The sequence below is a fragment of the Henckelia pumila genome, chromosome 2, assembly GCF_033568475.1.
Source record: "Henckelia pumila isolate YLH828 chromosome 2, ASM3356847v2, whole genome shotgun sequence".
Taxonomy (NCBI): Eukaryota; Viridiplantae; Streptophyta; class Magnoliopsida; order Lamiales; family Gesneriaceae; genus Henckelia; species Henckelia pumila.
The window spans coordinates 45,700,025-45,724,798 of NC_133121.1; positions in this window are offsets into that span (position 1 = coordinate 45,700,025).

Here is a 24,774-nt window from a genome sequence, read left to right on the forward strand (position 1 = left end):
AAAATAAAGGCGTACGAAAGCGGCGTCCATATAAGGCCTCGAATTGTGCCATGCCAATACTGCGATGGTAACTGTTATTGTACGCAAATTCCACCAACACCAAATGGTCATGCCACGCCGGACCAAAATCCATCACTGTCGCTCGAAGCATATACTCGAGAGTGCGAATAGTCCTCTCACTCTGCTCATCGGTCTTTGGGTGATAAGTTGTACTCAAACTCAGAGTAGTGCCAAGAGCTCGCTGAAAGCTACCCCAAAACCTAGAGGTAAACCTCGAATCTCTGTCGCTAACAATACTCAATGGAATTCCATGCAGATGAACAACCTCTTGCATGTATAGACGTGCCATCCGATCGAAAGTAAAGTCCCGATTGTAAGGCAAGAAATGCGCGGACTTCGACAATCGATCAACAACAACCCAGATAGCCTCACAATTCCTGGAAGACATCGGCATTTTGGTGACAAAATCCATCGTCACATGCTCCCACTTCCACTCAGAAATATCTAAACTCTGGAGCAATCCACCGGATCGTCGAAATTCTGCCTTGATCTGCTGACACACAAGGCATCGAGATACAAACTGATAATCACTGCGCTTCATCCCTTTCCACCAGAACCTAATACGTAGATCCTTGTACATTTTCATACTGCCTGGATGTACAGAAAATCTACTACAGTGAGCTTGAGCAAGAATCTCCTCTCTCAGTGTGGAATCATCAGAAATTACCACACGTCCAGAGAGACACAACAGACCATCATTCTGCAAATGAAAACCAGAAGTATATCCATCATGAGCCAAACGAGCTAACTTTTGCGTCTTCGAATCAACGGCATGCGAAACGAGTATACAAGGCTGGTTCGGCAAGTACAGATGAAACGCAAACTCCCTGCTATTCCTTCTTATGTCGAAATGCGAAACCCAAGGAACAACATTCTTCTACCACTCGTGAAACTAAGTTGGTACGAAGGGAACTCACATACACCTTGGGCTAAGAGCATCCGCAACTGGATAAGAAGTTCCTGGATGGTACTTGATCTCACAATCATAATCCTTCAACATATCAATCCAATGACGCTGCCTCATGTTCAACTCATCCTGAGTGAACAAATATTTCAAACTCTTATGGTCAGTGAAGATCTCGAACCTCTCACCATACAAATAATGACGCCATGTCTTAAGAGCAAAGACAATGTCTGCAAGCTCAAAATCATGTAAGGGATAGTTCTCGTCACGAGTATTCAATTTCCTAGAGGCATAGGCAATCACATGGTCTCTCTACAATAACACACATCCCAAACCCTGGAGAGAAGCATCGATGTGAAATAAAAAGCCATCTGATCCAGACGGTAGAGCCAACACTGGAGAAGTAGTAAGACGACATCGCAACTCGTGAAAACTCTCCTCGCACTTTGACGACCAAAAAAAAGGCACATCCTTCCTTGTCAGCTGCGTCAAAGGCTTAGAAATCTGAGAAAAGTTCTCCACGAATCTACGATAATACCCTGCCATCCCTAGAAAACTACGAATATTTGTAACTGTCGTCGGAAACGACCAATTCAAAATGGCTTCCGTCTTACTAGGATCAAAAGAAACTCCGTCTCGTGAAATCACATGACCAAGGAAAAAAACTTGGTCAATCCAGAAATCACACTTGCTCAACTTCGCGTACAAATGCCTCTCTCTCAGTATCTTCAATACTGTGCGGAGGTGGAAAACGTGCTCGTCAACACTGCAAGAATATACCAGGATATCGTCGATGAACACCACCACAAACTTATCCAGAAAGTCGCGAAATACTCTGTTCATCAAATCCATGAAGACAGCTGGAGCATTTGTCAAACCAAACGGCATCACTAAGAACTCGTAGTGACCATGCCACATACGAAATGCTGTCTTAGAGATATCCTCCTCTCTAACCCTCAACTGGTGTTATCCCGATCGCAAATTGATCTTCTAATAAACGGAAGTACCCTGCAACTGATCAAACAGATCATCTATCCGCGGAAGAGTGATGCCGTTCCTAATGAAGTCAAGAAGTTTTAAAGCAGCTGTCCAAATTTCCGCTCAATCCGACGGCTAGATCTTTGGATATGAATTTTTCAAAATTGCTGCTCGCTGGAAAAAAGTCGTGCTCGATCCTATCAACTCACAGGATCGAGCGCGAGAAAGAATTTGAAAACAATAATTTGGATATTTTTGCGCGATCGATCCTACCAACTCGTGCAATCGAGCGCGCCCATGAGAGATGCATGCAGTAGGTTCACCTTTTTCTTGGCGCTCGATCCTACCAACTCACAGGATCAAGCGCACCGACTTTTCCGAGAAATCCTTTTAAGTTACGAAACTTATTTCCTTAGGACTCTAGTCATATTAAGGGTTTTGATCTCGTTTTTTGAGAGGATTATCAATCTTCTGGACGGATGAAAACACAAGAAAACATCTGGCGGCTAGGTTCTATCTTCTCTGTTCTTAGATTTTACTCTTTCTAGATTTTGTATTTGGTTAAGGAAGATGAAACCCTTGATTTTATTCACTTTGTGAGATTTTGATTTTCAACGTTTGATTTTTATCGAGTATCAAGAGTTGTTCTGGTTTATTTCATGCTTGTGTGTTTGATTATTAGATTGATCACCTGATAATTCTTTCGTACAATCTACCGCTAAATTAGAATTCAAATTCGTAATTGTTTGAATCATCTAATCTGTGAAGCAACTGCGTTTAATATTTTCTGCTGTTGAATTTGTTAAATCGTAGGAACAACAATTGACTAGGCTAAATACATTCGCTGGTGCACGTGTTGTTTAGATTTGTCAGTTTCACTCATTTGAATGCTACCGTGGATTTAAATCTAATCGCTGGTATTGGATTAATATATGGGGTAAGGGTTAACTTAGAACACTGGTGTCTAGTTAACTAAAATTAAGGTGAAACAGGAATTAAATTTCCAATGATGAATATTCAATGTGAATTAATTATTTTTAGGGAATCGATGATCGAATGAATAATTTCAAGGGTGTAGTCGAACGATACCAAGTCTCGTTATTTATTTGATCTTTCTTATTTTAATTCTTGCATAGTAGTTTTTAAAATCCAAAAACCTTCTTTTATTTATTTTCAGTATTTTTAAGAACACACTTAAATTTAACTTTCCTCATGGGAACGATCCCTACTCACACTAATGCATTATTTGTTTATCTGATTGAATCGGGTAATTTGGACGCAACACGACTAAGCGTTACCAAATTTTGGCGCCGTTGCCGGGGAAAGGCGTTTAATTTATTGGTGTTTTTGTTTTTGTTTTTGTTTATTTTTATTATTCCTCCTAGTACTACTCTGGTTTGTTCATGCGTGTAGGTGAATCTTCGGAAGAAGAAGAATTTCCATATGACCCAGAGATAGAAAGAATTTTGCATAGGCGAAGGGGGATTTTTGCGGTGTAATACTTCGAGATGTTAAATTGACAAGTATTAGCAAGTTTTATCCAGCAACACGGAGAGTCATTCTACGCAGCTTGGAAGAGATTCAAAGATTTGGAAACCATCTTCCGGTATCATGAGTTTTCTAACTATTCTCTCCTTACAATTTTTCTTGATAGTTTGGATGCAGTGACAAGAAGATGGGTAATTTATGGAGCTTTCACAACCGGTATTTCAATATTTTGCCGAGATGATGATACCATGAGACACCTATTGGATGATATGGCCGAGTTTGACTATTACCGGTATTCACACTCTCAATACCCAGATTTTACAGACCAACCATTCGAGCTTCAAAAGGAGGAGGGAAGTTGTTCACAGTTGATCTTACATTCGCTGGAGGATATCATGAGCAAGCTTGTGGCATCGACTTAGGAAGCTGTAGAAGATCTAAAAAATTCTAGATGTCACCTTGTGGAGCACATAAAGAATATCAAGAGATCAATCCTCCATGAACATCGAGAACTGGAAGTGAAGCAAGATACTCAAGCAATGACCAACCCAATTTGGTTCAATGATGATGACTCAGAGAACCAGGATTGGGAGTGCGAATCAAATCATGCTGAAGATTTAGAGGCGTTTGAGTCTTCTCTTCTTATTGAACCGCATTCGGAAGATGTTATGGAAGAAATAGGGTATGATGGAAATATTTTGCCACTTGAGTTTGAGGATGATGGAATTCAAGAGTCTATCGATTTGAGCTAATCAATAGTGTTATTATACACACATCCCCAAAATCCTTCTCTTCCATTAATACCAGTTTCAAAAGATGTTGGCGTCCGAGAGCCAACATAGATGTTCTCTTCCCATGTTTACCAGCTAATTTGGAGTGTTGTTGAGGTGACGAGCTTGAACTGTATACATCTAGCCAAGCTTGAGGGCACATGGAACAAATACCCATTTGTGGTGTCATATGACACTTACTTTGGGCGTCAGCCGCTCTTTGAGGAGTGCTTCTAAGGGTCAAGCTGAAGACTGAAAATCAAGCGCTGCTTGAGAGGCAACCCAAGGGGAGTATCTTCTTCCATATCTTTTATTTGTTTTTCTTTAGTTTTTGTTTTTATTTTGCATTCTTACTTACATTGGAGACAATGTAAGATTCTAAGTATGGGGGAGAGGACTTAGCCAGTCAGTTAGAGCATTTAGCCGTATTTTTGAAAAATTTTAGAGCTCATAGTTAGCAATGAATATCACTGATGAAATTCACTAGCCTATGATGATGAAGTTTTGTAAAATTATTTTGTTAAAAATTTTTACTCTTGATTGGATATGAGAAACTTGAGGTTGAGTAGTGAATAATTTTAGACACACATGTTTGACCAGTGAACTGTAGCGATGTATTAGATGATGTTTGTGTCTGTTGGACCATTGCACGACAATAGGTGTTTGTGGAGCCTCATAGTGTTTTGTTGAACCCTGATGATCTTTTTGACTTGACATAAACGATCTTAGGTGCACCTAGAAAAAAAAAATTTATTTTACAACTCCATCCGTGTCTAGAAAGGATTTAAATCCTAATCCTAAAAGATTAAATTCAAGGCTAATTATGCGGATTAAATGGGGTTGATGCTCCATCCGGGCTATAGACGAAGGGATTGAAATTCTAATTATGTATTAGTTATAACTAAGTTTGCGGGTAATTATTGGGGCTAAAGCAATATCGGGTGAAAAATCCGGAGGTGCGTAATTTTATCTCAAGAGAGTTGTGTTTTTGTTTGAAGATTTTTGGGAGGAAAGGGCACTTGACGGTGATATTTACACCGAATTATTATAGGTCAGTGAACAGTCTTAGAACGGAGTCTTTTGAGGTTGCACTAGCTGGAATAACATGACACACACACACGTTTACACTTGAATGATGGTGTATTATGGAAAATCGAGTGTATTCATAATTTTGTTTTGTATGTGGGGACTTCTCTAAGGCTGTGATTTCATTATTCATCTTTGCTTACGATTTTGTGTTGCTCGAGGGCGAGCAAGGTTTAAGTATGAAGGAGTTTGATATGTCGATATTTTCTTCTGTTTACTTGGATTAAATTGTGATGATTAGGTACATTTTGATTGGATAAATTCATGTTATAGTTCCTAATCATTGTATGTGATTTGATATAGGAAAAGAGAAGAAATGGAACTAAAGATGGAAGAAAGAGCCGAGATAAGAGAAGAATTACGAAGCAGCAATGATCAGAAAATCATATTTAATTTTAAAAAGTCCGAATCCGATCTTCACCGTTCATTATGAAGTCAAGATGTTTTAAAGCATCTGTCTAAATTTCCGCTCAATCCGACGGCTAGATATCTGGATATGAATTTTTCAAAATCGCTGCTCGCTGGAAAAAAGTCGTGCTTGATCCTACCAACTCACAAGATCGAGCGCGAGAAAGAATTTGCAAACAGTAATTTGGATATTTTTGCGCGCTCGATCTTACCAACTCATGCGATCGAGCGCGCCCATGAGAGACGAAGGCAGTAGGTTCACCATTTTCTTGGCGCTCGATCCTACCAAATCTCAGGATCGAGCGCACCGATTTTTCAGAGAAATCCTTTTAAGTTAGGAAACTTATTTCTTTAGGACTCTAGTCATATTTAAGGGTTTTTATCTCGTTTTTTTAGAGGATTATCAATCTTCTGGACGGCTGAACACGTAAGAAAACATCTGGCGGCTAGGTTCTATCTTCTCTGTTCTTAGATTTTAATCTTTCTAGTTTTTGTACTTAGTTAAGGAAGACAAAACCCTTGATTTTATTCACTTTGTGAGATTTTGATTTTCAACGTTTGATTTTTATCGAGTATCAAGAGTTGTTCTGGTTTATTTCATGCTTGTGTGTTTGATTATTAGATTGATCACCTGATAATTCTTTCGTACAATCTACCGCTAAATTAGAATTCAAATTCGTAATTGTTTGAATCATCTAATTTGTGAAGCAACTGCGTTTAATATTTTCTGCTGTTGAATTTGTTAAATCGTAGGAACAACAATTGACTAGGCTAAATACATCCGCTGGTGCATGTGTTGTCTAGATTCATCAGTTTCACTCATTTGAATGTTACCGTTGATTTAAATATAATAGCTGGTATTGGGTTAATTTATGAGGTAAGGGTTAACTTAGAACGCTGATGTCTAGTTAACTAAAATTAAGGTGAAACATGAATTAAATTTCCAATGATGAATATTCAATGTGAATTAATTATTTTTAGGAAATCGATGATCGAATTAATAATTTCAAGGGTGTAGTCGACCGATACCAAGTCTCGTTATTTATTTGATCTTTCTTAATTTAATTCTTGCATAGTAGTTTTTAAAATACAAAAACCTCCTTTTATTTATTTTTAGTATTTTTAAGATCACACTTAAATTTCACTTTTCTCGTGGGAACGATCCCTACTCACACTACTGCATTATTTGTTTATTTGATTGAGTCGGGTAATTTGGGCGCAACATGACTAAGCGCTGGCAGCTTGGGACACGGATTTGAGACGTGAGAGCAAACGACAAGGGATAATCGAATCACAAGTTACATGAAATTCTTTGGGGACGGAGAATCAACTTTAATCTGTGATTTTTTTTATCTGCCTTGATTTATTATGAGATTTTTGAAAATGTTTATGTGTTTAATTATTTTATTATAAAATTATTGGTTGTTTCTAGAGATTGACGGATCATGATTTTTTTTTCATAGTTTGAATATTATTTTGCCTAATATTATTTGTTCTTAACAATTTATTTGTGTATTCTTGATTTGATTGCATTATAATTTATTGGTCATAAATTGAATGTTAAATTTATTTGAAATCTGGCACTCAGGATAGGAGATTTTGAATAGGAGCATAGAAAAACACAACCTAGGATTTTTGTAGAGGTCGTGAGGCCTACAAGTTCTTTTGAGGTCATTAAAAGAGAACCATAGAACTTGATTAAACTGTTTTTTTGTTTGATTTCTGATAGGGATATAAAAATTAGCATTAGAATAATAACATTTAATCGGCTCTCGAGAGAGGCAGTAAATAACAATTAAGGGTTCTTGGCTTATAAATTGGTATATATGATATAATCAATTTATATGATTTACATGAATGAAAATCGAGTGATATCTTGTATCTAGAACCATCTCAGATCGTGTACCCAAAGCCATCCTTGAAATCTAGATTCTTTATTTTATTTTAGTTTATTGAATTTTAAAATTTGATTTTATAAACAAAGTTGAGATTATTTTAATTATAGTATTTAGTGTGAATATAAATTTTCAATCCTCATGGGAACGATAATCTACTCAAAATTTATTAAAACTTGACACTGTTCACTTGCGGGCACAAAATTACGCAACAATGGTAGGTCAGGATGATCAGAGTAGTCATGGTAATGCTGGACAATGGGGTGATGATGATGCTCAAGGACATCATCAGGGATATCTTCAGCATCGTGAGAGGCACCACCGTGATGATCACAGACGTTTTAGTATGTATCGATTTATGCAGATGTGTCCTAAGCCACTAGTTGGAGGCGAGACTCCAGAGGATGTAGAAAACTGGCTAGAACGTATGGAGAGCTGCTTCCAGGAGTTCCGTTGTACTGAGGAACATAAGATGGAGAATCTCAAATGAAAGAGTGGGTGCCCGGTGAGCCAACTTGTGGCTAAGGGCTTTGATGACTCTTTGTATAAACAATCTTTTGTTTAATATAATTTACACTTTTATTAATGGCAATGACTTTATCTTTCTTCATATTGTTATATTGTGATATACTATTGTTGTTTTGATAAAGACCTTGAATATACTATAGTGTATGTAAGATGTGGTAGAACATGGGGATGTCTATCATGAAACACATCTTATAGTCACTATATATTCTAAACTGTTCCTAGTCGATTGAGCCGTCCGATAATAAGGATAAGGATCGCTCGAGTTTGAGACTAGCATTTGCGATGCAGAGTACCACGTTTCATTGGTAAGGAACATAGAGATGTTCGAAGCATGCAAATGGATATTCATACGATGAATGATCGAACTACCCTATCCGGACTTTCCAAGTGGTTATCACTTATCGAGTGGATAAAGTCCGCAGTTTTGGTTGTACACCATTAGTCCTTACTACTTGAAACATCATTGAGACTCTATATGCTAGTACTGTGCTTTGACTCGTTTACCGACTCTATTGGGGTCATCAGGTGTCGGGATTGGGTACAGTTACACACATATAGGAGTCGATGCTTTGTTGTCAAGGATTCACCACATACTTGCGAGTGTGGATATCCTATGCGATCTGAGGAGATATTAGTGTGACGAATCTCTGGCCAGAGTACATGATGTGTTTTAAGAAATGGTTTCTTAGTAACACATGCGATGTCACTATTTGATCTTCAAGATGTATTGCATAGTTATCGAATCTCGAACGACTCTCGATATACCAATGGTTGTTGATTCGATCGGGATATATGGATGAAGGGACCGTACTGTACGCTAACCAAAATCTATTGGTTCTTGCAGGCACTATCAGTGATACCTAGGAAATCATGGGGCGATGTTGCTAGGCGCTCTTACCATGATTCGATGGGCAAGTCGGAAATTGTTGTTCCGAGTCACAAGGAGTTGTGAGCCCATGGCTAGCTGTATCCCTGTACCATTGAGGGTCACACAGAGTAATGGATTTTTAATCCCCGTTGAGATAGTTAAATTTAAATAGTTAAATTTAATGAACAAAGAAGTTGGACTTCTTAATTATGAGTAGAGGAGTAAGATTTCCTAAAATGACATAGGGATGGCCATTTTTGGAAATCACTGAATTCGGATTCAGAAAAATTTATCTTGACTTTAAAAGGTGCAGAAATGGTTTCTGTGCACATTGGTGAAATCGGTTTATCAATCGGAGTCACGATGAATTTTATATTAATTTCTGAACATGCGGGCTTTGCTTGTCGGGCTTGAACTTATGACTAATGGGCCCTAAGCTGTTAGCGGCCTACATTATAAATAAGTTATTGCAGTACAGAAATTACACACAACAGGTCACAATTTTCGAAAACCCTAGTATTTTTCTCTAACAGTGGCCGCCCCCCTCCCCTCTGCTCAGGAAAATCCAGCCTGTGAATTTTGAATTACAGTCTGATTTAACGGATTAAATTCGTTAATTCTCTTCGTAGAAACTTCTGATAGATTTTCTAGTGCAATCTATCAGAGGGATTAAATATCCGTTCGTGGACCTGATTGAAGAACAGTTCGTCCATCAGTTCCAGGGATATACAACAAGAGCAGAGCAATCTGTTGGTGTCCATAATCTCGCTTCGAGATTGGAGGTAAAAATTTATAATCATTATTTAATTTTTACACACACACAATTTAATCGTAAGGTTGATACCCATTATGGAATCGTTCCATATAAAATTTTTAAACTTCCGCTGCACCGGGTATCAATCCTGATTGATCTGATCGCCGCGTTCTCCAACATCAAATTTCTAGTTGAATGACGTTCTAGGAAACGGTAGAGATCTACGTCCGCACCTATCATCACGGCATGAGGAGTTGTTACTTGGGCAGATTTTTAGCACAACTTTCCATAAATTATACTTTCCTCCCGCACTCCGACAGGAGAAAGCTAGTGTATTGCTGGGTTTGAAGCAGGGCTCGATGTCCATTGACGAGTACCAACAGAAGTTCTTTGATCTATTTCCCTATTGTCCCCAGATCTTTGACAACACTGAGGCAAAGTACAATCTATTTTTCCAGGGTCTTAATCCGTAAATCCATGATCGAGTAGCTGTGGGCGATGACATGATTTATGAGGGACTAGTTAGTCGATGTCTCCAAGCATAGGATAGCATTCGGCATAACAGTTATTTCCTTTCGTCTAGACCCGCGATTTCTTTGGGTCCCCATGCTCAGTCATTCAAGAAGCCTGCTTCTTCTTCTTCCACCGGATCTGGGAGAGTGATGCGTTTTTGAAGGAAGGGTCAGTGTAACCATTGTGGTAAGAATCATCCAACTGACAAGTGTTGTAAGGCTGCAGGAGCAATGTTCCGATGCGAGGAGATTGACCATTTGAAGAAAGATTGTCCACAGACTGGGGGAGCTGGTTCTGGTTCTCAAGCAACAGTACAGCAGAGGCCATAAGGACAGTCGACGGGTGGTTCTAATCTGAAATCTCGTACTTCCAGTAAGGTGTTTGCATTGATACATGATCAAGCAGTGGACGAGAATGAGAGAGTCATAGCGTGTACGTTTCTGTTATGTGGAATACCTGCTTTTGTTCTTATTGACACTGGTGCATCTCATTCTTTTATTTCTGCACGATTTGTCAAGCATCATAAGTTACCATAAATTAACCTAGACGTAGTACTTTCTGTTTCTACACCGACGGGTCAGTCTGCGTTGGCTAAGAGTCTAGTGGTTGGTTGCCCTTTAGAGTTTGAAGGGAATGTTTTTATGGCAAATCTCATGGTATTAGAAATGGAGGATTTTGATTGCATCTTGGGCATAGATATCTTGACTCCTTATCGATCTTCAGTGGACTGCTATCAAAAATTGGTGCGCTTTCATCCAGTTGGAGATGATAGTTGGTTCTTTTATGGTGAGGGAGCGCAACCTCAGATGCCTTTGGTATTGGCTTTGAGAGCCTGTCGAGCTGTAGAGTCTGACGAGAAAGGATACCTCATCTACGCTGTTAATGTGTTCGCTGGAAGTGTTGGTATCGAGGATTTTCCAGTTGTGAATGAGTTTCCAGATGTATTTCCAGATGAGATTCTGGGTTTTCATCCAGTTCGTGAAATTGATTTGGGCATAGAGTTGATGCCATGGACTTCGCCTATTTCACGAGCACCGTATCATCTGGCTCCGTCAGAGATGCGTGAGTTGAAGCAACAACTTCAAGATCTTTTGGACAAAGGTTACATTCATCCGAGTGTGTCTCCTTGGGGAGCACCTGTTCTTTTTATGAAGAAAAAGGATGGGTCTATACGACTGTGCATTGATTATCGACAATTGAATCACGTGACCATCAAGAATAAGTATCCCTTGCCTCGTATAGATGATTTTTTTGATCAGTTGCAGGGTAGTTCAGTTTACTCCAAGATTTACTTGAGATCTGTATATCACCAGATGCGATTCAGAGATCAGGATATAGCCAAGACAGCATTCAGGACCAGGTATGGGCATTATGAGTTTTTGGTAATGCCATTTGGATTGACTAATGCGCTGACGACATTCATGGACCTGATGATCAGGTATTCCGAGAATTTTTGTACAAGTTTGTCGTCGTGTTCATTGATGACATCTTGGTATATTCACGTGATGTGAATGAGCATGCGTATCATCTGAGGCTTGTGTTGCAGACTCTGAGAGATAGACAGCTGTACGCAAAGTTGAGTAAGTGTGAATTCTGGCTGGATCGGGTGGTATTTTGATATGAATCTAGAAGGCACTCGAAGATTCATAAAATTCTCTCTAGAATTTTATTGAAGCTTTTAGCTTTGTCAAATCAAACTTATCAAAGTTTCATAAACTTTGTGGCATTTTTCGATCGATTTTCACTTTGGTTGTCAAAGACAGGTTCCTTTGAAGATCCAATTGAATTATTGGTTGTTTTCTATCGTGATTATCTATTGCTAGTTTCGTTGTAAACTATAGGTGGATATCCAAACTTACTTGATTCAAAATATTGGGACAATACTATTGAATCTTTTTGTTATTTAATTGAGGGTGCGATTCTTTATAATCGTGTTTGATTTTCATGACATCCAAGATTCTCATCATTTGGTATCAGAGCTTAAGGTTCATTTGATTCAAGTAAGTCATATCTTTTTGTTTTATTCTTCGTTCTTCGTGTTCTTCATTCTTCGTGTTATTAGTTCTTGTTCTTTCGTTCTTCATTGAGTCTTCTCTTCGTCGAATTTCTGAGTCGTTTCTGTCAATCTTGTTGCCCAAGTTTTTGTGTCTTGTGCTACAAGTTATCTCAAAAAAAAAAAATCGAAAATTCAAAAAAAAAAAGAGATTTGAAATCGATCAAAAAAAGAGTGAAGACCCAAATTTTCGGAAAAAAAGGAAGCAAAATAACTTGTGGTCAATTTTCTTGTGTCTTGTTCATCCTTGGGTGCCAAGTTTTTCAATCTTCATAAATTCAATTCCTTGTTTTTTATGCAATCTACGTGAGTCGATTGGAAATTGTTTACAAGTTTTGAACTTGTGAGTTTGATACACACAAAATCACAAAGCATAAGCCCTTCTACATATTTTGAGTGAAAAAAGAGTGATTGAGTGATTTTCTTTGGAGTGATTAGTGAGAATTTGTGTGAGGTAAATTTTTATTACTAACATTTTTCTTGCAGGTACAATGTCGTATAAAAAATATTTTGTTGGTGGGAATGATGAATGTTGTAGTGAGAATTGGGAGAGAGAAAGGAGATACTATGGGTATGATAGTAATAGAAGAGTACATTAATCACGTGAGGATGGGAACATTTGTAGCGACCCTACCCGGATCCACTGCTTAATCAGAGTTAATTAAACACATGCAATAATATTAAAAGCGTGAATAGCGGAATACTCAAAATACAAAAAATCTGATCAGTAGAATAAAACCGACGATAACAAAAGTGTATAATACTTATACAACCAAATCAAAAGTTTATAGGGTCATAACCCTACCACTAAACTCTCACTGCCACCGACACCGTCCTCACTCCTGGTGCGAGCCTCCTGGACCGTCTAACCTCAAACCTGCCCAGCTACAGGTATCCCAATAACACCAACACAAGGGCGTGAGCGACAACGCTAAATACGAAAGAAATGATATATAAACAAATATGCAGCAGGCAAATGACTTTAAAATACTGGGTAAAACAATATACTCAGGGCGCCATAAATACACAGTACCGTGCTAAGAGAGCGACTCCGTATGGTACTCGTGTAATCCCCTATCCACTATAGCGTCTACTCCACCGCCGCGCTAGCTCCTAGTGATAGCAAAACCAGGGGCTGAGCCTCCCCAGACACGAATCCATAAGGAGTAACTCATCACCGATGGAAATTGTCATGACTCGCATCATACAAGATGCAGTCCAGTGTAAAAACATGCATGTGCCAAAGCCGTAAAACATGGTAAAACACATAGCACATACTCATGCAACATATAAGCATATATATCATGTCGGCTATCTCAGTCAGTACTCACGTACCTCTAACACTGCAGGCCAATCCTAGCATCACTGGTCTAGATCTCATGCCTATGAGCCCACACTAATGTGTCTACAATGCAAATATCCATGCATCATTAAATAATCTCTAAAATCCTTAACTAAGCTATTCCTTACTCCGAAATATTTTTAGGAATACAAAGCTATACCTGAAACGACCCTAGTTCTACTTTAAATTAAACTAAATAAAAATACGGGTTTCCAAAAAATTTTGGCATGACCTAAATGTTTTGATTAAAACCCGCCTGTATCAAACAACAAAAAAAAAATACAAGCCCAACCAACAACACTAAATAATGTAGACCAAGAAAAGAAAATAAACAAAAACTTGAGAAAGAGATTGACACACCAACCATTCATAAGTTTAACGATTTGATACATACGTGCACACAAATAATTTCAAAGAATATTATTTTTACATTTACATTTACTAAATTAACAAGATAAAAGACTTTAAAGTGCTAAAGTAAACTTTTGCAGAATACTGGCATGGTCAGAGGGATGTGCCGTGCCCGCATTGCAGTCCGCTCGATAGTCCTGCCCCTCAATCTCAATAATAACCTAAACCTGCATCAAGTAGATGTAGTGAGCCTAGGGGCCCAGCAAGAATATGAGTTGAAATAACGAGGGTTTAAAAGTACATGCTTAATACTTAAAATACTTGTACTTAATATTCCTTGAAACTTACTCCGAAAAGTTAATGATAAATGAGAATGAGATGTAATGCATACAATGACTCACACATTTATACTTCGGAACTTTCTTAAACTTTACTTAATCTCATGCATGATTGAAACTGAATATAAACTAAGTCGAGTCAAATTAGAAATGATCTGTAACTGAAACTGAAACTGTAACTGTAACTATAACTGTGTACTTAGATCCTTGAATTGTGACTCTGTGATTTTGATCATAATCATGGCTGCAGTGCACTATGCCTCAAGGAGGTCAGGATATCACCCAACACAATCTTGCCCTGTATTTGGTAAGGGAGGCCAAGATATCTCTCAACCCCACACAAACACATGCTAAGGTAAGAAAACCCATATTGATTTGGTAAAGGAGGCCAGAACGTCTCCCACCCCCACAAGAACACATGCTTTACTATAGTCACAATCATCTCACTTCGTTAAAAAGTATTTTCTTTCATTCTTACTTGACTCGACTCAAAGATATAACAACATGCTTTTATGGAAATGAATTTATTTGAAAATATTTACTCGATTACTCGATTTATGAAATGAATGATGCCATATGGTTGACAAGGATGGTGATTTAGGTGGTAAACCATAGCTAAGAATCTAGACTTTACTTTTTAGCACTTAGGACGTATCCCAAGCAATCCACTTGCAAGGCTTATATTTTACTTGATTCTTAATCAAAACGAATTTCTCTTGAAAACACGATTTTGATGCACTCTATACTTAACTAGGAAGTAATCCTCGAGATACAAATCTTATCCAATAATTTCTGGCTAGTAATTTTCCGGATAACAACACTTAACATCTAAAATCTAGACCTTAACATTCAATAGCCTAGAACACAACCAAACCTTAACCGAATTGGTTCCCGCTTGAAACGATGTTTCCCTAACATACTAGGCTATTCCCAAACCCGTGCCCTTAGTCAAAACATGAGTGCAACCCTGTTTTGTATGACCATCTGGACAGCCCCCGACACTTGACAATTTCTGCTCAATAGCTCATCTATGTTCTTCAATACTTAACCATGCGACCCCCATATTCCCAATCTATAACTTAAGACCTAGACCACTTCCTAGTCCCACTAAAACCCCTAAGACCAACTCCCTCACAAGCCAATACCCCAGCTCGAGCATCAGTACCCTGTCCCTGAACCAATATCCCAGCTCGAGTTTAGCCCCTGCCCTGAAACCGACCTCCTATTTCAACACCCAAGTCAACTGCCCTACATCACCATTTGCAAGCCATTTCCAACACACCCTAAGCTCTACCATGTGAGCTACATTCTCACCCATGGTAGCCCCTAATCCACCATCCAAGCATCACCAGATTCAATCCACACACGCCCAAACACAAGAAATTTGAACTGTGGCAGAAATGCATACATTAACAGCAAGCGTCTAACTCACAACTAACCAACACATGAAAAAAACGACACATTTGGATCACAAGAATTTGCAACAAACCAAAGGGAAACAAGGATTTCAAACGGCTAGTTCCAGGAAAATAGAGAACGCGAGCAGTTTTTCTCAAAAAATGCAGAAAATAATCGGACGCCCTCATAAACTCAGAAAAACTTTGAAAATATAAGCAGGGACACAAGCACACAATGTAATAATCAACTTGGTGGCCGAAGAAGCCCATAATCTTGCCTTAATAAAAAATCAGAAAAAGAAGGAGAGGGGAAACTTTGACGAGCTGGAACAGGGGAGGCGGAGCTCGAGCAGCTTGCCTGACAGTGAACCTTGCCGGGAAAAGATGGAGCTGCTGCGGAGGCCGAAGGTTGGATAAAATGGAGAGGAAATCAAATGAGGCCAAACCGAGTGAGGGAAATGGAAATGGTGAGAAGTTTGCGATCTACGATGGATTGGAGAAGAAGGGGAGATGTCGTGCATTTTTTGTGTGTGTGTGAGTGTGTGCATGAGTTGTGTGTGTAGATTGGGGGCAAGGGTTAAGTCTTAAGTTTAAGTGTAAAATTGAGTGTGTATGTATAGGTGTATGCATAAAAAATGTGGGTGTGAGAGGTGCTACACACTTTTTAAGAAGTGCTAGTCCAAACTTAGCAACTTAGAAATTAAAAATCAACACCTAAATATTTTGATGTCACAGCGTTAAATAAAATATTTAAACCATAAATAGAACAATTTAAATAATTTAAACAAACTAGACTAACGTTTAAAAGAAATTAAATAAATACACAAGCGAAATAAAACCTTTAAAATGATTTGGACAATTAAAAAGAATTTAAATAAATAAGCTAGACATTTAAAATGATTTAAAATAACTAACCGCTAAACTTAAATTATTTAAAATAACAAGTTGGACACTAAAAAATATTTAAACAAATAAGCTAATAGTTAAAATCATTTGAACGAATAAACTAAACAATTAAAAATCAAAATAATTTAAATAAGCAAAACCTTAAACCTTTAAAATCTTTAAAACAAATAAATTGCACAATAAAATCATTTGAATAATTTATAAAATATTCTATTAACACATAATTCACATAAAAAATTTAAATCAATTAAGCCTAAAAATAATAATCCTAATATTTATTTAATTTAATGCATGCGATTTAGTAGATTGGGTTTTAGGTACTACAATACTTACTTCCGTCGTCAGCCCTTTGCTGCAGCTTGCCTCAAAACTAGGCCACAACTCTGCTACGATGCCTGGATCACTCCGCCACTTCCGGATTCCCAATAGAACGCATAGAATTTCCTAGATCTAAGCTAGAAGGCTAAGGAATTGAGAGAGAAGATGAATTTGGTGCGCCTAGAAATGAACCTCGGCACCTCTATTTATAGACGACGTTCGAACCATCCGAACTCCGTTCAGAGCCTCCGAACACAATCGGAGCGTCCGATCCCGACATCAGACCATGCGATGTCACATCCACACGTAAGCAATGATGTCACCTTGCTGGCATAAATGATGACGTAAGCCCTAGCCCTGATCGGACCGTCCGAACCTGCCGACGGATCGTTCGAGCACGATGGGAGCATCTGATCCTCTCTTTGGATCATCCGAACTTCTTCGGATCATCCGGTCTTCCTTTCGGGCTGTCAGAACTGTCCTGAAATAATTTGCTTACTTTTTATTAATTAATCTCTTAATCACCTTAATTGGTTACTGACCGCTTAATTCGGTATTTACTAGCAAGTGCACTAGGTCAAGTAATAGTAAAGTGGACAAAGAGTCCAAGTATCGATCCCACAGGGACTGTAGTCAATTCTCAAGAATTAATTATTTTACTTAATCTAGACAAAATCATAAAAGACAATTTGATTTAAATAAAATAAGAATTTAAAATAAAAACTGCTTAAGAAATAATAATTAAAATAGTTGAAAGGAAAATTTAATTAAAACGAGACAACCAAGACACACGTAGGTACCAAATAAATCATGTAACATGTAGCCAATTTAGGACTCAGATTTAATCTTAGATTACGGGAATTCTCTTAACTTGTTCAAAGGTCTATTTCTAGAACAATCAAACCTACTGAAATATTGGCGAAATAATCTTTCGTAATTCTAATCAAATTTGAATGCATGAAGAACTGTGAAAATTCAGTATACACCTAAACCGCACATTGAAATCGAATTATATTTTTAGTCGGTTTTACAATATGTTGATTATCAGAGTGATCGAAATCAATTAACATGCAAGCAAACAGTTGATCAGACTATCCACAAGACAAATATTAATCTAACAATCAATAAAAAAAAATCAAGCTTGAAAAAATCCCAAATAAACATCCAAGTTTTCTACATAAATTTGTTCGGCCCAATCACGCCGTCTTGGTTGAAAATAAACTACTCAATAATTTAAACTAGAATTCAAAAATAAAATAAAGAAAGAAGAAGAAAAGAAAAGAGAAATCTTCTCTGTCAAGCCTTGTAGCCGCCTCCCTTGTGTTGTCTGCATTCTCCAACTTCCCCCACCCCCAAAAATATGATATATCTTCTATTTATATGCCCGGATCCATAAATAATAGATTTCCCTACACCACAAGGATTTTTCGGAACAATAAAGCTCCCGAAATCGCGCTCGAGCGGAGGAATTTTCCGCTCGAATGCGCAAAATTAAGCAACTTTCAGGTATTGTAACTCGCGCTCGAGCGCAGGATTTTCCCGCTCGAGAGCCACACAATTTCTGCTACGAGAAACGATTTGGAAAAATTTATATCTCGAGTTTTAGCCGTTGGATCGAGCTAAAATCTAGACAGCAGCTACAAAACATCTTGAATTTCATTGTGAATGGTAAAGATCGGATTTGGATCTTTCTAAAATTAAATATGAATTTTTGACCAAGGCTTCTCCATAATTCATTCTTCAACAATCCATTTTCCTACAAAATTAACCCGGAGAGTGAAATGCACACGCATGCACTAAAACACATAAACACACACATAAAATAATATGAATGCACACAAAATAGATATAAAAATAACATGAAATAATGCACACAAAATGCACTTATCAATACCCCCATACTTAAACCTTGCTCGCCCTCGAGCAAGACATACAAAAACAAAATGCAAACAACGACATAAGTAAGAATGAATCATGAAGAAAATAGCCTCTGATAAGTTTCAACTTCAACAACTAAAAACCACAAACTTCTGATTGTTCACAATACACTGTCAATTTAACGTAAACGTGTGTGTGTGCCATGTCATTCCAGTTTCATGCAACTTCAAAAAAATCTATCCTGGGAATGCTTAGCGACCTATGACAATTCAGTGCAAGTGTCACAATCCAACACTCCTTCATCCCAACAATCCCAAACAAAAACATGTAATTTCTTGAGATTAATTACGCACCACCGGATTTTGCACTCGGTTTTTCTTAAGCTCCAAAAATTACCCGCAAAATTAGCTATAACTAAGATAGGATTCGAATTTCAATCCCCTCATCTATAACCCGGATGGAGCTACAATCCCATTTAACCCACGAACTTAGCCATGGAAAATTAATTATGATTTCAATAATTTTCCAATCCCGGATGAAATTGTCATTTTAAAAATTTTAATTTTTTTAACCCCATGGAATCCGCATACTTAGTCAAGAACAGAGGATTATGATTTCAATATCTTGCTCGTACGCCCAAGATCATACATGCAATGTCTAACAATCATCGGGAATCCAAAGATACTATCATGATCAACAAACATCTATTGTCGTGCAATGGTCAAGCAAACACGAACTTCATCAATTACTTCGCTACACTACACCAGTCTAACATGCGTGCTTAAAAATATTCATGATTCAACCAACAGTTTCTCATGTTCAATCAAAAGAAACATTTTCACAAATACAATTTTTATTTTTTTTTACAACTCTATCATCATCGGCCAACATTCATCATTCTCATTATTCACACAACACAAACACAAAACATAATGAGATTCATGAATACGAACTATATGCAATAAACTAGACCAAATGAATGCAAAAAATAACACAAACAAAACTAATCTACCCCCCATACTTATCCAAAGCATTGCCCTCAATACTTTAGATACAATGAACATAATGCAAAAACAAATACACAAATGCAAGACGAACAAAAACACATTGAAAACAAAAATAACACTCCCCTGGTTTATGCTTCTTACTCTTTCTTCTTGATAGTATCTGCTGGGATGGTAACAACAAACTGGGTATATCGGAAGGCATGACAATTGACATGGGAAAGAAGCAAAAATCAAATAAAAAGAAACATAAACAAAAATTAAAATTAAAGATCAAGGAAAAGAACACTTGTTTGCCTCCCAGTCAGCGCTAAATTTATAGTCTACAGCCCAACTATGAAAAAACAACCATCAAAGAGTGGCTGTCGCCCATAGTAAAAATCATACAACTCAACGTATGGGTCTTGATTTCCTACGCCCTCAAGCTTGGCGTGATATTGACATGGTAAGCTCGTCGATCCAGCAATACTCGGTATGAATTTTTTCTTTTGGAAGGAGACTCCAAATCTTGGCTGAAGCTCATAGAGGATGGAATACTGTGGAGTTGGCGTCAATGGAAATAATGGATATTCAAGTGGTGTACATGTAAAGACCATTGACGAGGTCAAATCTTTCGCCTTGTATATTTCTTCCTCCTCCACTGTCACTTCTGGCTCTTCTTCGCATGAAGATTCTTCAAAAAATATTTTCTCATGATCTGGCGCAATTACTTTATTATTTTGACAGATCTTAAAAATTGGTTCAATAAAACGCTCAATCTGTTCATCCAAAAAACTCAAAGAATTTATGCGGATTTCTAAAAACTTATTTATCTCTGTTTGTTGTCGCACAATGTTCTCCAATTGAGCCACATGATCTTCAACATGCCCTATACACTCTTCTTGATGCTCAGGTAGTTGGTTCGCAAAATTTTTAGAGTTGATATCTGGAGGATATTGGTGACTCCAACCCTGCAGTGAAGGATCACAATGCCAATGGTAGTCGAAATCTGCCATATCATTTAACAAGTGCATCACACTTTTGTAATCTCTGTAAAACAAGTGACTCTCAGTTGCAAAAGCTCCATAATCTACCCAACTTCTTGTTGTCTCATCCAATCCACCGTAAAAAATCTGAGTTAGCGTATAGTTTGAAAAATCATGGTACCGAAATCTGTCTGCCAAATAACTGAATCTCCCTCAAGCAACATAGAACGACTCCGAGTATTGTTGGCCAAATCTTGTGAACACCTGTCGATGATCATCTCCAAGTACCTTACAAGTAAGAAAAATTAAAATTAAAATAAATAATTAAACAAATGCAAGGAAAAAAAAATTAGACTCAAGCAAATAATCTATCAAAATATTAACTAAACAGTCCACGACAACGGCACCAAAAACTTGACCGGCTAAATCGGTGTAATATAAATCTACTGGCAAGAGTACCAGGTCAATTAATAGTAAAGTGTACAGAGAGTCCAGGTATCGATCCCCCAGAGACCGTAGTCAATTCTCAAGAATTAATTATTTTACTTAATCTAGACAAAATTATAAAGAGCAATTTGATTTAAATAAAATAAGAATTTAAAATAAAAACTGCTTAATAAATAAGAATTAAAATAGTTGAAAAGAAAATTTAATTAAAACGAGACAACCAAGACACGCGTAGGTACCGAATAAATCATGTAACATGTAGCCAATTCAGGACTCAGATTTAATTTTAGATTACGGAAATTCTCCTAACTTGTTCAAAGGTCTATTTCTAGAACAATCAAACCTACTCAAATATTGACGGATTAATCTTTCATAATTCTAATCAAATTTGAATGCATGAAGAACTGTGAAAATTTAGTATACACCTAAACCACACACTGAAATCGAATTCTATTTCTAGTCGGTTTTACAATATGTTGATTATCAGAGTGATCGAAATCAATTCCTCCTCTGTTGACTTGGAACCGATTAACATGCAAGCAAGCAGTTGATCAGACTATCCACAAGACAAATATTAATCAAACAATCAATAAAATAAAATCAATTCTGAAAAATCCCAAATAAATCCAAGTTTTCTACATGAATTTGTTCGTCCCAATCACACCGTCTTGGTTGAAAATAAACTACTCAATAATTGAAACTAGAATTCAAAAATAAAATCAAGAAAGAAGAAGAAAAGAAAAAATAAATCTTCTCTTTCAAGCCTTGTATCCACCTCCCTTGTGTTGTCTGCGTTCTACAACTTCCCCCACCCCCAAAAATATGATATATCTTCTATTTATATGCCCGGATCCATAAATAATAGATTTCCCTATGCCACAAGGATTTCTGGAACAATAAAGCTCCCGAACTCGCGCTCGAGTGGAGGAATTTCCCGCTCGAGCGCACAAAATTAAGTAACTTTCTGGAATTGTAACTTGCGCTCGATCGCAGGATTTTCCCGCTCGAGAGCCACACAATTTCTGCTGCGAGCAATGATTTTGCAAAATTCATATCTCGAGTTCTAGCCGTTGGATCGAGCTGAAATTTGGACAGCAGTTACAAAACATCCTGAATTTGATTTTGAACGGTAGAGATCGATTTGGATCTTTTTAAAAGTAATTATGAATTTTTTGTAAGAGTGGGTGCCCAGTGAGCCAACTGTGTGGCTATGGGCTTTGATGACTCTTTGTATAAACAATCTTTTGTTTAATATTATTTACACTTTTATGGCAATGACTTTATATTACTTCATATTGTTATATTATGATATACTATTGTTGTTTTGATAAAGACCTTGAATATACTATAGTGTATGTAAGATGTGGTAGAACATGGAGATGTCTATCATGAAATACATCTTATAGTCACTGTATGTTCTAAAACCGTTCCTAGTCGATTGAGCCGTCCGATAAAAAGGATAAGGATCGCTCGAGTTTGAGACTAGCATTTGCGATGCGGAGTACCACGTTTCATTGGTAGGGAACATGGAGATGTTCGAAGCATGCAAATGGATATTCATAGGATGAATAATCGAACTACCCTATCCGGACTTTCCAAGTGGTTATCACTTATCGAGTGGATTAAGTCCGCGGTTTTGGTTGTACACCATTAGTCCTTACGACTTGAAACATCATGGAGACTCTATATGCTAGTGCTGTGCTTTGACTCGTTTACCGACTCTATGGGGGTCATCAGGTGTCGAGATTGGGTACAGTTACGACACATATAGGAGTCAATGCATTGTTGTCAAGGATTCACCACATACTTGCGAGTATGGATATCCTATGCGATCTGAGGAGATATTAGTGTGACAAATCTCTGGCCAGAGTACTTGATGTGATTTAAGAAATGGTTTCTTAGTAGCACATGCGATGTCACTAATTTGATCTTCAAGATGTATTGCATAGTTATCGAATCTTGAGCGACTCTCGATATACCAATGGTTGTTGATTCGATCGGGATATATGGATGAAGGGACCGTACTGTACGCTAACCAAAATCTACTGGTTCTTGTAGGCACTATCAGTGATACCTAGGGAATCATGGGGCGATGTTGCTAGGCGCTTTACCATGATTCGTTGGGCAAGTCGGAAAGTGTTGTTCCGAGTCACAAGGAGTTGTGAGCCCACGGCTAGCTGTATCCCTGAACCATTGAGGGTCACACAGTGTAATGGAGTTTTAATCCCCGTTGAGATAGTTAAATTTAAGGAGTTAAATTTAATGAACTAAGGAGTTGGACTTCTTAAATAAGAGTAAGGGAGTAGGATTTCCTAAAATGACATAGGGATGGACATTTTTGGAAACCACTGAATTCGGATTCAGGAAAATTTATTTTGACTTTAAAATGTGCAGAAATGGTTTCTGTGCACATTGGTGAAATCAGTTCATCAATCGGAGTCACGATGAATTTTATATTAATTTCTGAACGAGCGGGCTTTGCTTGTCGGGCCCCAGCTTATGACTAATGGGCCCTAAGGTGTTAGTGGCCTGCATTATAAATAAGTTATTGCAGTACAGAAATTACACACATCAGCTCATTATTTTGAGAGAGAAAAATCGAAACCCTAGCCTCTCCTCTAGAATAATCGGCCGAACCCCTGCCTTGCTCTGCCCGAGAAAATTCCGGTCTGTGATTTTGAATCGCAGTAAGGAATAGCGAATCAGATTCGTTTATTCTCTTCGCAGAAAACTTCTGATAGATTTTCTAGTGCAATCTATCAGAGGGATTAAACCTCTGTTCGTGGACCTGATTGAAGGAGTTCATCGGTTCCAGGGAGAGACAACAAGAGCAGATCAAATCTGTTGGTGTCCATTAATCTCGTTGCGAGATTGAAGGTAAAATTTAATAACTGTTATTTAAATTTTACACACACAATAATTTAATCGTTGCACGGTTGATACCCACACTATGGAATTGTTCCATAACAAAATTTTTAAACTTCCGCTGCACCGGGTATCAATCGTGATTGATCTGAGAGCCGCGTTTTCCAACAGTGGTATCAGAGCCAGGTTGCTCAGATCAAACGATTAAATTAATCAATTGTACAAAATTTTTGAGTCTCGGTTTTTTGAAACAAAATAAATATTTTTAAATAAAAAAATTTTTTTCGGGGCAAAACCCGGGCAGCGATTGGATCGCTGCCCGGTGGGGCAGCAATTGTTGCTGCCCCGGGCGGCGCACGGCGCCGCCCAAGGCGGCGACCGTCGCCGCCCAGGGCGGCGCACGGCGCCGCCCAGGGCAGCGCTCGGCGCTGCCCAGGGGCGGCGCTCGGCGCCGCCCAGGGGCGGCGCCAGGCGCTGCCCTAAGGGGGCAGCCGGGCTGCCCCCGGCCCGCGCCCCGGGTGCGGGCCGGCCCGGGAGTGTCCCGGGCGGCCCGCGGGAAAAATTATATTTTTATTTAAAAATTAATTTTAATATTTAAAATTTTATTTTTGGTCCGGTCAAAAATTGTTTTTGATTGGTTCACGAGATTTCGGATCGA